Below are 13,604 nucleotides of genomic sequence, written 5' to 3'. Positions count from 1 at the left end.
CTTTTTCTTTCCCTAAAGTCATTTTCCTTTAACCTAGCAGTTGAGTGTACATGGGCAGGAACCCAAAAGTCGGAGCTTTTCTGTAATGATAGGACAAATGACAAGGTACACAGGGCACATTTTATGGCCCACATGTTTGTGGGTCAGCCATAGGTTAAAACTGTAAGGGCGGAAAACTTGCCTTGAAAAGCTTCCTTGTGCTGGCCAGGCCTATGCTGTGTCAATCACTGTATTTTTGAGAGGGAAGAACATTTAGTGCTTAGTACTTTTCACAATATAATGAGAAGCCCTTTGATGAGACAGCAGTAAATGTCATGTTTTCTTTCAGGGAGGAAAGTTTGTGTCATCAAAGTATAATGTGTCCTGTCTTGGCTAGTCTTGATAAAGAGTTGCTACTTTGAATTCTTGATTTTGAAAATATTTCTAGTGAAGGAAGAGATAGAAAATGTAGGACTTTAATTTTTAAAAAAATAAAAATCCCAGTGAATTCTGGACGGGAGCTGTCTAGTCCCGGAGGAAATGTCAAAAAGATCTGCTACCAGTTACAATCTTTTGTGGTCTTCTTTAATATACCTTTAAAAATAAGGTCTTAGCAGCCTCTTTAGGCTGAATCACTGACCAAACTGAAATGGTAGCCATTCCTCTCTCTTGATAGAGAGCTGCCATCTACCTATTCTTATCCACTCTTAGCACTGTTCTCACAGCATGGCAAAATCTTTTAAGTTTAGTTTGTATTTAGGGCCACATTTGTGTCTCCCATCAGATTCCTTGTTCTCTCTACCATTATCCCTCCCTCCCACATACCCAGTCAGACATCTGGTACCATCATGGTACCCTCCCCAACTCCGTCCCATTCTGGTACTGCCCTATGTACCAGATCTTTCTGTTCTCCATCAAAACTTGCCTGCCCTGTTTTCCTTTCTTTGGGCTGGTAAGTGATGGGAAGACTACTGTCTAATAAGTTATTTCACTGAATATTAATGGTGACTTAATATTTACCCTTCCTTGGGATATTTACATTTTAAAAGGGAGATAGGTTGCTAAGGGAATCAATCTCTAATGTTGAAGGAGGAACAAAATAGATTGGTAGGGAAGATTAAAAATGTGTGTGCATATTAATACATGTAAATAACATTTATACGACACTTTCAAAGCTTTCAAAGCACTTTTACACATGCTATCTTATTTGATCTGCCCAATAACCATTAGAGATTGGCGCTATTATTATACCCTATTTACAAAGAAACAAACAATCTGAGAGAAGTTAAATGAGTTGCCTGGGTACACAATTAATAAGTATCTGAGGTAGAATTTGAACTCAGATCTTCCTGACTCCAAGTCCAGCATTAATTCACTAGTACCTAGTACTAGAGCATCATATTTCATGTATAACTTAATAGTTTTAGTGGGTAGACTGAGACTTAGAAAGTTTACAAGAACTGATGACCCATGGTCACACAATTAGCAAATGACAATATTTGAGTCTAATCCTTTATACTTTATACTATAGAAGTTTGCCAATTAGACACATAATTTAAAACAAATATATGCATATTTTTTAAATCTAAAAAATGTGTTATCCAAGTATTACCTTTTTTTAATCCAATTTTAAAAATTGTTTATGTTCATATTCATATGTATGTACTTACATTCATATAGACATATGTATATATGTGGAGGGTATATGATACATATATGTATATGCATCTCATATAAACTTTAATGGTGTAAAACCATTGGGTTTTTACATTTTAAAACTGTACTAAGACTGTTGGGATAACATGTATGTGTGCGTATATGTGTATGTGTATATATAGATACACATACCTACACATATTCACACCCCTCCACAAACCACCCCACATATACATGTCTTTATACATACATAGACCTACATAATACATACATATACTCAGACACATATACACATATGCATTTATTTGCATTTGCACATCTAAAACAGTATGTCTGACATATGTCTATTTCTCTCCTGATTGAATCTTTAGGTTTGATTTTGTTTAGGATCAATGATTATAAGCCCTACTTTTTCTTCTAGCAAATTCTACTAATTCTTGTTGTAATGTTTTTGTATATCTCATTTCCTATTCCTGATAACTCTTCTACTTTAATTCTACTCCTTAACTTGCCTTGCTGTTACAACTTAACCATCCCCCACCCATGGGTCCTTCCCTTATCTTCTCCCCCCACTCTTTTCTTCCCTCTTTATCCCATTTCCATTAAGCTACCCACCTTATCTCACTCTGATTAATCTAAACACCCTTCTGTGCCCTCAAATTATCTTATGCTGCCCTTTTCCCCTTATCCCTTTCCACTTTGTCCCACTATCATTACTCCACAGGGTTCTGTATCCCACCTTTATCCCTTGTTTAATTTACACACCTTGACCCACTATCATTACTCTATAGAGTTTTGTACCCTACTTTATACTTTATCCTTTGCTCATTAATTTACACACTTTGTCCCTCTACCATAAATCTACAATCCTATATCCCACCCCATCCTCCTCTCTTTATAGATTTTTGGAAGATAGTGTATATATATATATATATATATATATATATATATATATATATATATATATATATATATGTATAACACTATAGTATAACACCACAGTGTTACCTATTTAATCCATTCCCCATGTAAGTTTTCAGAACTATGGGCCTTCCTCCTCCCTCTAATGCCTCTGTGTCTGTTCTTCTGCACCTCATTTGTAAAATATTGTTACTTTTTCCTAGCTGGTTTTGTTTTTTATAATCAGGTCATAATCAATTCTGTTCCAATCTTCCTTTTGAGCTACCCAATTACTGATGTTAATTTTAAAATATATGGTAAAATTTCCACATTAAGAATAAAAATAATTTATCCATGTTAAGATCCTTGAAATTAATCTTTGATATAGGCTCTTATGTTAAATGTTCTATTAAGTTCATGTTTTGGTCAAAATTAAGTCCTGAAAATCTGCAAGTTCTTTGAATGTCCATTTTTTTTTCATTCAATATTATGGATAAATTCTTCTGTAGATATTTTTGGCTGAGGCCTTATTCTTTTGATTGCAAGCATATATGATTACAGGATCAATGGTCTTTTATTGTAGCTGCTGATAAGTCCTGTACAATTCTAACTGTAGTTCCAGCATTTTTGAATTGTTTTGTTTCTTGCAATATTTTCTCTTTGATCTGGGGGTTTTGAAATTTGATAATATCATCCCTATGTGTTTTCCATTAAAGATATTTTTGAGATGGTGATTTTTTTCTATTTCGACTTTCCCCTCATGGGAGATTAAAGTTTCTGTAGTTCCTGCTGAGGCTCTAGCCAAACGCCCCAGGAGTCACCACCTGGTGTTTCTGTGGAGCTAGCCTGGAGGTGTTCTAAGGCAATGCACCTTAGTTAATCCATGATCTGGGGTATTCAGGTCTTCTTCAATTGTTCCAGGAAGGCCCATGTTCTATCCCAAGCCTTCTTTGTGTTTCAACAGTCTATGTTTGCCCTGAGGCACAAATTTGTTGTTTCTGGGGGAAATCTGGAAAATTTGAAATTTAATGACCTATTCTATTTTCCCAGAATCCTCTATTACTGCTTCAATCTTTAATTTATGAAAGTGGAACAATAAAGCTGATCCAACCATTCTGGAGAGCAATTTGGAACTATGACCAAAGGGCTATCAAAATGTACATATCCTTTGATCCATCAGTATCACTGCTAGCTTTGTCTCTCAAAGAAATCAGAAAAAAGAAAAGAGGACCTTTCTCTCTCTCTCTCTCTCTCTCTCTCTCTCTCTCTCTCTCTCTCTCTCTCTCTCTCTCTCTCTCTCTCTCTCTCTCTCTCATATATACATATATATATATATATATATATATATACACACATATATATGTATATATATGTATATGCATATCTATAATGGAATACTATGGTGCTATAAGAAATGATGAGCAGGCAGATTTCAGAAAAACCTGCAAAGATTTATATGAATTGATGCTGAATGAAGTGATCATAGTACATAATAACTGCAACATTGTACAATGATCAGCTATGATATACTTAGTTCTCAGCAATACAGTGATCCAAGACAATTCCAAAGGACTCATAATGGAAAATGTGATCCACATCCAGAGAAAGAACATGGAATCTGAATATAGAGCAAAGCATACTAATTTAAGTAGTTTTTTCTTTTTTTTGCAATTTTTCCCTTTTGTACCATAGTGGTGGTTCTTTTACAACATAACTAATGAGGAACTATGTTTAACATGATTGTACATGTGTAACCTATATTAGATTACTTGCTGGTTTGGGGAAAGAGGAAGGAAAGAAAGGGAAGAGAAAAATTTGGAATTCAAAATCTTATAAAAATGAATATTGAAAATGAATTTTACATGTTATTAGAAAAAATAAAATACCATTGTCAGGGGAAAAAATCTTAATTTATGAAGGTAGATCCTTGTAGAGGCTATCAGAACTATTAGCTTGAGAATCTTCCCATTGAAGAACAGAGACAGAACATAAAAAGATGAGGCAGAAAACTTTTGGCATTTATTTTAGAAAATGTTTAAGCATTATGAAAAATGAAGTATTGGCTACAAAAAGCTGAGCCTGTCTAAAAGCTATAGCTTTAAATGTATTCTCTTATCAAATGCAGGATGTCCCAAAAATCTTATTGTCAATTTAGAGCTTTTTAAAAAAAATATCTTAAAACTGCATCAATTCATTTGGGACACCCTATATTTGTATGGAAAAAAAAAACCAGTGATGTTCCCCCAATCCCTTCCAATGATCTTGTGAATATACATACATACATACATACATACATACATACATACATATATACATGTATGTATGCATTCATGTGTAATATATAGTCAGCTAGCTAACACATGAGATGCGATAGTGATTTTCCTCTCTTTTTTAAAAGGGAATTTGTTCTTTATACAATAGCTTATATCCTTTTTTCTTCACCATAGTCACTCCTCCTTTGCCATTCTTTTTTTTCAGAAAATACAACAGCCCTTTAAAAGTTTAGAGTTGTAGGCTCTGGAAATTTTTTATTGGTAGCCATTTATTAAACTGGGAAAACTCTAAAGGAAAGGGGAGGGAAACACTCTTCTGATTACTTTTTTTTCTTTTAGATTCTTCAGCTCTAACTTTGTCATGAAATGCTTTATCATTTTAATTCTTTAATCTATATTTTCAATTTTTTTCATATTTTTCCAATTACATGTAAAATAATTTTGAGATCCTAGTCACTCATTTAAACCATTATTTCAAGTTAAAATAATTTTAAAAGTCAAGCAATAAATATCATTTTAAAAACATGATCTTGGAAAGTTTTTTTAAAATGAAAATCATATGAAATGTTTTATGGGAATTTTAAAAATCACTTATTTTTCCTTATATTCTCTCTATCTGATCTATATATCCCTTAAACTGGAAAGAATCAACAAGATAAAAGAATTCAATGAACCAGTCTAGGAATTTGGGAGTTAAAGGTAGTTATTTGCCCAGATTTTAGTGGTGAGATAAGATCTACTACTTATTCCATAGGAACAAGCAGACGTAATTTAAGACTCAGAACTCCATAAGCCCTTCACATTATCTTTCTAATAATAAACCATTCAATCCTCCATATGTGTGTGTGTACATTAATATGATGCATGACTTATCTGTTCAATCATTTTTCAGTCATGTCTGACTCTTAGTGACCTTATTTGGGGTTTTCTTGGCAAAAATATTAGAGTGACTTGACATTTCCTTCTCCAGTTTTATGCAGGCAGCATAAACATATGCCCCGGATCACAACACTAGCAAGTGTCCAAAGTCATATTTTAAACTCTGGGTCTTTCTGATTTTCCAGGCCCAATGCTCCATCTAATTCATCACCCAGTTGCCCCATTTTAGTGGTCATAAGCTAGGGGACTTGCTTGGCTACTATCTGAGGTAATGTTTGAACTCGTCTTCCTGAGTTCAGCTAATATTAGGAAGGTAAGAGTACTAGTGGTCAGTCTTCTTTTTTCTCTGTTGTATTTTTGATCCCCTAAAAGCAAGTAAATAAAAATAGTTTTGATCATGGCTTGAAATCATTGAAACCCTTCTTTTGATTCTATACTTTTCTTGAATCTATTGCCCCCAAGGAAATTCCCTCCAGGGGCCAGCTACCATTTTCAAGTGTTTGCTTCTTATTGGATTGACTTTTAAGTTTATCATTTCTGTTTGAGGAATACCTCAAGCTCTCAGTTTACTAAAGGGTCCTTCCTGGATTCTATTTATTCTCTAGATTATCTTTGATTTTTGTTCCCTAAAGGTTCCAGGGAATGGTTTCCCAGAATCCTATCTTCACAATTTCACCATAGGCAAAATATACTCTGAAAACAATAATAATACTGGCAATTTCCACCTATTGTAAGAGGAATAACTTTGTCTTCAAATGATTATGTTTCCTTTCTCTCTTTGGATCCCTCTCCCTCCTTTACTTACCAATGTACAAAGAGCACAGGATCTTACATCTTGATAAATTAATGGTCAGGTGGTTCAGTAGATAAGCCTGGAGGCAAGAAGACACTGAATCTGGCTGAGATACTTTTTACTGTATGAACCTGTACAAGTCACATGGCTCAGTTTCTTCATCTGAAAATAAGCTGACAAATGAAATGACAAATCCTTCCAGGATTTTTTGCCAAGAAAATCTCAAAAGGAGTCATGAAGAATTGGACTTTACAAGAGCATGTAATAGAATATTTTACACTTACTGTTTTAGTTTAGTTGAAGTTTCACAACTTGGCAACACAACTAACCTAGGAAGTAGGATTTTGAAGGAGAAAGTTATAAGGGAGTATGAGAAACAATATAGGATTGAATAAAGGTCAACAGGAAGGGGGGGGTTTGTTTCCTTTTGTGTGCCTTCGTTATTTATCTAAATTTATACCTATACATCTGAATGATTCTGGACTGATACTTAAGACAATATTTGTCCAAGTCAGCTCTTAAGCAATTGTGCCAATTGATCTCATGACTTCTGTCAGGATCCTGTAACCTGTGGCACAGGAAGTCTGAGTCAGACTTACAGAGTTGATAAGGACACAAATATTGCTGATCTGGATTTATCACCACCAAAACCTTTGCTATTTTCTTTGTTCCAGACATTAATTATATAGTTTGTATCATAGCTTAAATACTTTAACTAAGATAAGACACCCCCCAAAGAGGCATATAAAATGAATACTGAATGTGGTTTCTTTCTCACATGTCAATAAATATGCTGCTACATGATAACTTAGAAAACAATGTTCATATTTCTCCACCATTATTTTATATTTTACTTCTCTATGTACTTTCCTAGAATGCTGGGCATTTACCACTTACTTAGCTACTAAGTTATATAACTTAGCTACTAACTTACATAACATAATTATTTAACTAGCTAAGTTATAAAAAACCATCCGAATTTGTGCAGGCACATCATAGACAATATATCTATTACTCTTTTTTTGAGAGCTTCGAAAGCAAGGATTTTAAATATTTTGCTTTTCTCTGCATTTTCTTCGCTTTTTATAGTACCTGACCCTTAGTAAGCATTTAATACAGACTTGCTGGTTGGCTCACTTTCAGCCCTGATGGAATCTTCTTCCACCTTTTAAAAAATTTCTCTCACTTTTCTGGATCTTTTCCTATCGCCTCCTTTTTTCCCAGAACATATGTTTGTCAGCTTCACTAATCACCCGTGGGTCTCTTGAGTCATTCTAAAAGCCAATGCTCCCCAAGGGTTCTCAACATATTCTAAGTCTATATCCAGAAGCTGACCAAGCAGGGGAGAATCCTCCTCTTCCTCATCACTTGCTGCGCAGGCTGCGAAGTAAACCTCGCTGTTTGGACCACTCTTAGCAACTGCGGCGTCTCCAACGGACAACATTCACATGGTACCCAGGAAACCGACAAATCAGAGTTCTGAGCCTCCAGTCACAGAGAAATAGAATAACTAGAACACTGTAGGAGAGGCTTGGGATTAAGTTTTTCTGCCTTCAAGAAAGCACGGCTCTATCAACCAGTCAGATATTTGCTTCACACTCCCTTTCCTGTCTAACAGTTCCAAGAGAATGGGAGTTGGGTCGCTGATTAGAAACTGTCTTGTTTTTCGTCTGATTTTTTATCTTGTAAGTTGCCAAATTCAATTTTCTCTTGGCCAGCCCCTGCTATGAGAAGGCTGTAATCCTCAACAAGGTGTACTATCTGCCCCATCTTTGTCCAGGATCCTGGTGACGTTTTAGTATCATAAAACCTTGGAGCTTCAGGAGAGCCTAGAAATCAGTCCAATCTTTTCATTTTAAAGATAAGGAAAACCGAGAGTCTCTTTCTCTGGGGGGGAGGGGAGGAAAGTAAAATTATTTGTCAGAAGTCACTGGGCTAATTAAGTAGGGGACTGAAGCTTAAAATCCACATCTCCTGAGTCTCAGACTAGAGTATTTTCCTTTACCATTACAATTGAAAAGATTTATCTTCCCATGAGATATAGTTTTCAACCTTCTCTCCTCTCCCTCAAACACATTTCTAACCTGTCTGGGTCAAAGGGGAAGAAAAGATGAAATTCATTTGGGTATATTAATTTTATTTTTGGTATGATAATCAAGAGAAGTTTATTTCAAAAAAGCAATGAACAATGTATTTAATTTCAGTCGGAAAATTCTGTTCTAATTTTAAAATTTCCATGACTTCTTAGCCAAGAAAAGCTTTTGGCTGACTACCTCACACCCAATGTGCCCAATTTTTACAGAGTAATTACTACAGAAAAATCCTTGCTGCTTCTAACCTCTTCATGGACCTTAGATATTTAATAGGATTCATTTATCATTTAAACTGCTTTTCTGTTTCCTTTGAGTTTAGCTCTTTAATTTTCCAAATAGTATTTCCTCTGTGAAATACTCTGGTCTGTCACAGATCTTCTTTCCTATTTCTTTAACCCTAAGAGCCACATGATTTTCTGGTTTCTTGTTGTTATTTGTAGCATTTAGTCCTGTTATTTCTGGCCTGGTCTTTGACAATGATGTGTAGAGAGAGAAATTTTTCTTTTAAAAAATTTCAATTTTCTTTTAGAAAGTAATAAAAAATTAATTAGTATCTGCCTTCTCTCCAAAAGAAAAAAAGAAAGAAAAACAAAACTTCTACAACAAATGTGCAAAGTTAAACAAAACATATTCCCACATTGAGTATGTTCAAAAATGTAATTCTCTCCCATCCAAGTACTAACCAGGGTCTGACCCTGCTTAGCTTCCGAGATGAGAGCGGGTGCATTCAGGGTGGTATGGCCGTAGACCAAAAATGTCTTTCTCAACCTGCATATTATCATCTCTCTTTTGAAAGTTGGGTGGCATTCTAAATCATTGGTCCTCTGGAGTCTTGGATGATCATTTCAATGATCAGCATACTTAAGTCTAAAAATTGTTCATTTTTATAATAATGTTGTTATATATTTTTCCCCCCTGGTTCTGCTCACTTCACCCTGTTAGTTGAAGATGACATTAAAGTGACTCCTCCTCTCCTTATATTTTCCACATTTGTATAGATTAATATTTAAGATTTGCAAGACCCCCTTCATGATAAACCCCTCTATCTTCCCCCCCTTTCATCAGTATATCCGTTTCCCTCTTTCTTTTCTCTTTTTAATATCATCTAAACATATTAAAAAATCACTTCTAAGAATTCCATCTTATTTGACTACAAATGATCTTTTGTGATATCATGGTTTTGGGGAATGCTTATATTATTGCCCTCTTCTTAGAATGCAACACTTCAATCTTTATAAAATCTTTTTTGATTACTTTTATTTACTTAAGCAACCATCTTTTTGTTTTATTTTTTTTTCTTTCCCTCACTCCCTCCTTCCCTTCCTTCCTTTTCTTCCTTTCTTCCCTTCCTTCCTTCCTTTCCTTCCTTCCTTCCTTCCTTCCTTCCTTCCTTCCTTCCTTCCTTCCTTCCTTCCTTCCTTCCTTCCTTCCTTCCTTCCTTCCTTCCTTCCTTCCTTCCTTCCTTCCTTCCTTCCTTCCCTTCTTCCTTCTTTCATTCCTTTCACCCCTCTATAGGATTATATTCGGTTTTGCTTAGTAAGTTATTCTTGGTTGTAGAACTACATCTTTGCCTGTCTTTGTTAAATTTTCCATTCTTTTATGGAGGTAGTTGCTAAATCTTGTATAATCTTGATTGTGATTCCTTGGTCCTTAAGCTTTTTTCTATCTGTGAGCTTGCATTTTTTTTTTTTTCTTTGACCTGAAAGGTCTGGATTTTGGCTATGGCATTTCTATGAGCTTTCATTTTGGAGTTATTTTAGGAAATAATTGTTGGATTCTGTGTTCATTTTGCCTGATAGTTTTAAGAGATCTGAACAATTTTTCTTCCATGATTTCTTTTTTTAAACATGGCTTTTAGTTAGAACAATTATTTTAAAATATTTTCTTTTTTAATTTTTCCAAGTCAGTTTTTTTAATGAGATACCTCCTGCTTTCTCTCTCTCTCTCTCTCTCTCTCTCTCTCTCTCTCTCTCTCTCTCTCTCTCTCATCTTTTTCTATGTTCTATGTTTAATGTTATCTTATGGATTCATTAAGTTCTATTTGGCTCATTCTTATTTTAAGGTAGTCACTTACATTGGTAAGATTTTATACTTCTACTATCAAGTTATTCTTTTTCTCCCGCTATAATTCTCATTTCTTTTCTAATTGTTTACTCTATCACTCATTTAATTTATAATATTTTAATTTATAAAAAAAACTTTCATCATTTCTTCGAGAAATTCTAATCGACATATGGGCAGCTGTGCTTTTCTTTGAGTCTTTGTAGGTATTTTGAATTCTTCCTGAGTTTATGTGTTGGGGATTTGTTTGTTTAGTCATTTTTTAGTGATTGACTTTTTTGAGTCTATGATCTCAGTCCCTCTGAGAGACTTCCCCCTCCCTTTGCCTTTCTTAGGTGGGAGCTCCATCCACAAATGTGTTTTGCATGACCTTACTTTGTGAGCTCTGGGCTCTGAGTCTGTACTGAGTTCTGTGTTCTGGGCCCTAAACTGTTGGCTTGGGCTGGAGTTGAATCTAAGATCAGATCTGGGCATTTTTGCACTGCAGGTCTAGCTTAGAACTCTAGGTAAAAGTCCAGACCTTATTCTGTGATAAGCTTCAGAAGTTTTTGTTCTGCTGTGTGAAGATATGGGCACTGAGTCTATGCTCCCAGTTGGAGATATAGCCAAGTTCCTAAATGAAATGGAGGAGCTAGGAGCTCTGACTACAACTATGGACAATAACAACGGCAAGTAGGTGGCACAGTGGATAGGGCGCCAGGTCTTGAGTCAGGAAGATTCAGCTTCCTCAGTTCAAATCTGATCTTAGACACTCACCAGCTGTGTGACCTTGGGAAAGTCATTTAATCCTATTTGCCTCAATTCCCTCATCTGTAAAATGATCTGGATAAGGAAATTGCAAAGCATTGCAGTATCTGTGCCATGAAAACCCAAAGTAGGATCACTATCAATTATAACTGAAAAATAGCTTAAATTTGAGATGAAAAATTATAGGAAATGGCCTGGACTTAAGACTGAGTAATGGTGATGGGGTCGAGATAGCAACACCTAGTTCCAAATAAAATGTGGCAAATTCACAATGACCATTTTCTTTGCCAAAAGAAAGGTTCATTTAGATGGAGAGTGTACAGACAAAATAAGAGACCAAATAAGCACCAGGAATAGCAAGTATGAAATAGAGTTGGGAGAGCTTATAGTTAGCAAGGAAAAAGACAAGTTCCTCTGTGGAACTCACAATTAATCAGGAGAAAGAAAATATTCCATAGAGTGGGAGAAAGCCATTGTCTAGCAGGTTGGACTAACCAGAGTTAGCTGGAGTTAGGAGAGAGGTGCCATTAAAGAGAAGGCACTATGAGGGAGAGAGAGTACCTAATAGTGGGCTTAGTCCTGAAAAGAACTTAGCAAAGATCTTCCTCATAAGCAGATCTTTTATAAGGGAAATATAGTTTTGGGAGTTTCTCAGTTGCAAAAGCTGAAACTCAAGAGAGCTACATGGAATGCACCTAGCAAACAAGGTCTCAGACTTGTCTAAAAATATGCAAATCAAGATAGTGTGGGAAAACTCACTTCCTTTTTGTATGCAGTTATGGCTGAGAGTTTTACATTATGACTATTTTAATTTATGGTACTAAGACAGTCTGGGAAAACTAAGCTCCATCAAAGTTGTCTCAAAGATTGTTGTGAATGTCTTTAAAGACACTAACTAGATTGGAGACAGGATGGATAAATTAACAATTGACTCTGACTTCACATTATTCTATATGAACAAGATTTGGCAGTTCACATCAATGGAATCTTGGTATCCCTGTATTGTTGCCCTAGATCAGAGTTCTTCATCAGTGCTGAGTATGATCTTGATTCTTCCTTATTACATAGTTCCTCCCTTGGTTATTTATATACAGGTCAAATTTTGATGTTGTAGTTTCTCAATTTCTCATTTACAACGTTGTCCAGCATCCTTCTCAGATCATTTTTTGAAGTAGTTTTGGAGGAAGTTGTCTATAGCAATTTCTTCTATTCTGTCATCTTGACTGTGTCTCAATAGTGGTGTTTCCTGAAGAGATAGCATAGCAGCAAGATACTGCCTTTTTCATAAGGCTCTATGGCCACTCATACCCTTACCCAAGAATATCTCAACTCCTAAAATGTCAAGTCACCAATCTGACATCATGTCCAGGTTCATTTTATTTTTTCAAGAAGGGGGAAAGGACTCCTTGGAACTAAAATCATTGCTTTGCTGTTGTTTGTTAAATGTTGTTTCATCTCTGACCAGAGAAGAACTTTTTAGGATGAGATGGATTAGTGACACAGCTCTTACTCATAACTTTTGTGGGTGGTGAACAGCTTTATCCCACAACTGTTTAAGGCAGATAGGACCAGCAATCCAGGAAGATTATAATTCTTTACTAGTGATTATAATTCTTTCGAATGTATCTCCAACAAGATCCTTTTCTGGATTACTAGCTTCTTGGGTTATCACATGGCATGAATTTTTTAAAAAACCACTATCTCCTTTTCCTTCTTCCTGAATACTTTCTTCCTCTTCTGTGCTCTTCTCACCCACAATCCCTTTTAGTTCTCTAGAATGGGTGTGTGTGTGTGTTTTTTTGCTTCCTCTTTCTTTTCTATCTAAACTTCCTTTCCCTACTCAAAGTTTCCCTTTTATTTACCAGAATCATATATAATTCTGGCTTGTTGACCTTTACAATTTAGGGCAAGTTTCTTTTGGTTTTCTTTGTATTGATTCTTATGTGTGTAAAAAAAAAAAAACCTTGGTTATGTATTCCAGTTAAATATATTCAGTAATGAATAACTTCTGAGAAAAGAGAAAGAAAGAGAAAGAGAGAGACAGAGAAAAAGAAAGAGAGAGAGAGAAGAGAGAGAGAGAGAGAGAGAGAGAGAGAGAGAGAGAGAGAGAGAGAGAGAGAGAGAGAGAGAGAGAGAGAGAGAGAGAGAGAGAGAGAGAGAGAGGTTAAGGGAGGGGAAAAGGGAAAGAGGGAGAGAGGGGAAGAGGAAGAGAGAAGATGAAGG

The 13,604-nt window shown here is 35.5% G+C and overlaps 1 protein-coding gene across 3 annotated transcripts in view; it reads left to right on the top strand.

The window, feature by feature from the left end:
* Positions 1–7,969: 7,969 nt before the first annotated feature.
* The window catches only part of VWA3B (von Willebrand factor A domain containing 3B), a 200,918-nt gene continuing 195,283 nt past the window's right edge, over positions 7,970–13,604 (top strand). For all 3 annotated transcript variants that reach the window (XM_074300331.1, XM_074300333.1, XM_074300336.1), the window contains exon 1: positions 7,970–8,165. The gene's annotated coding sequence lies outside the window, so the exon portion shown is untranslated. The remainder of the gene's footprint in view (positions 8,166–13,604) is intronic.

This window comes from Sminthopsis crassicaudata, chromosome 3 (genome assembly GCF_048593235.1).
Source record: "Sminthopsis crassicaudata isolate SCR6 chromosome 3, ASM4859323v1, whole genome shotgun sequence".
In the NCBI taxonomy this organism is placed as follows: domain Eukaryota; kingdom Metazoa; phylum Chordata; class Mammalia; order Dasyuromorphia; family Dasyuridae; genus Sminthopsis; species Sminthopsis crassicaudata.
The sequence above is the reverse complement of the archived record's forward strand: the minus strand, read 5'-3'. Positions and strand labels throughout refer to the sequence as shown.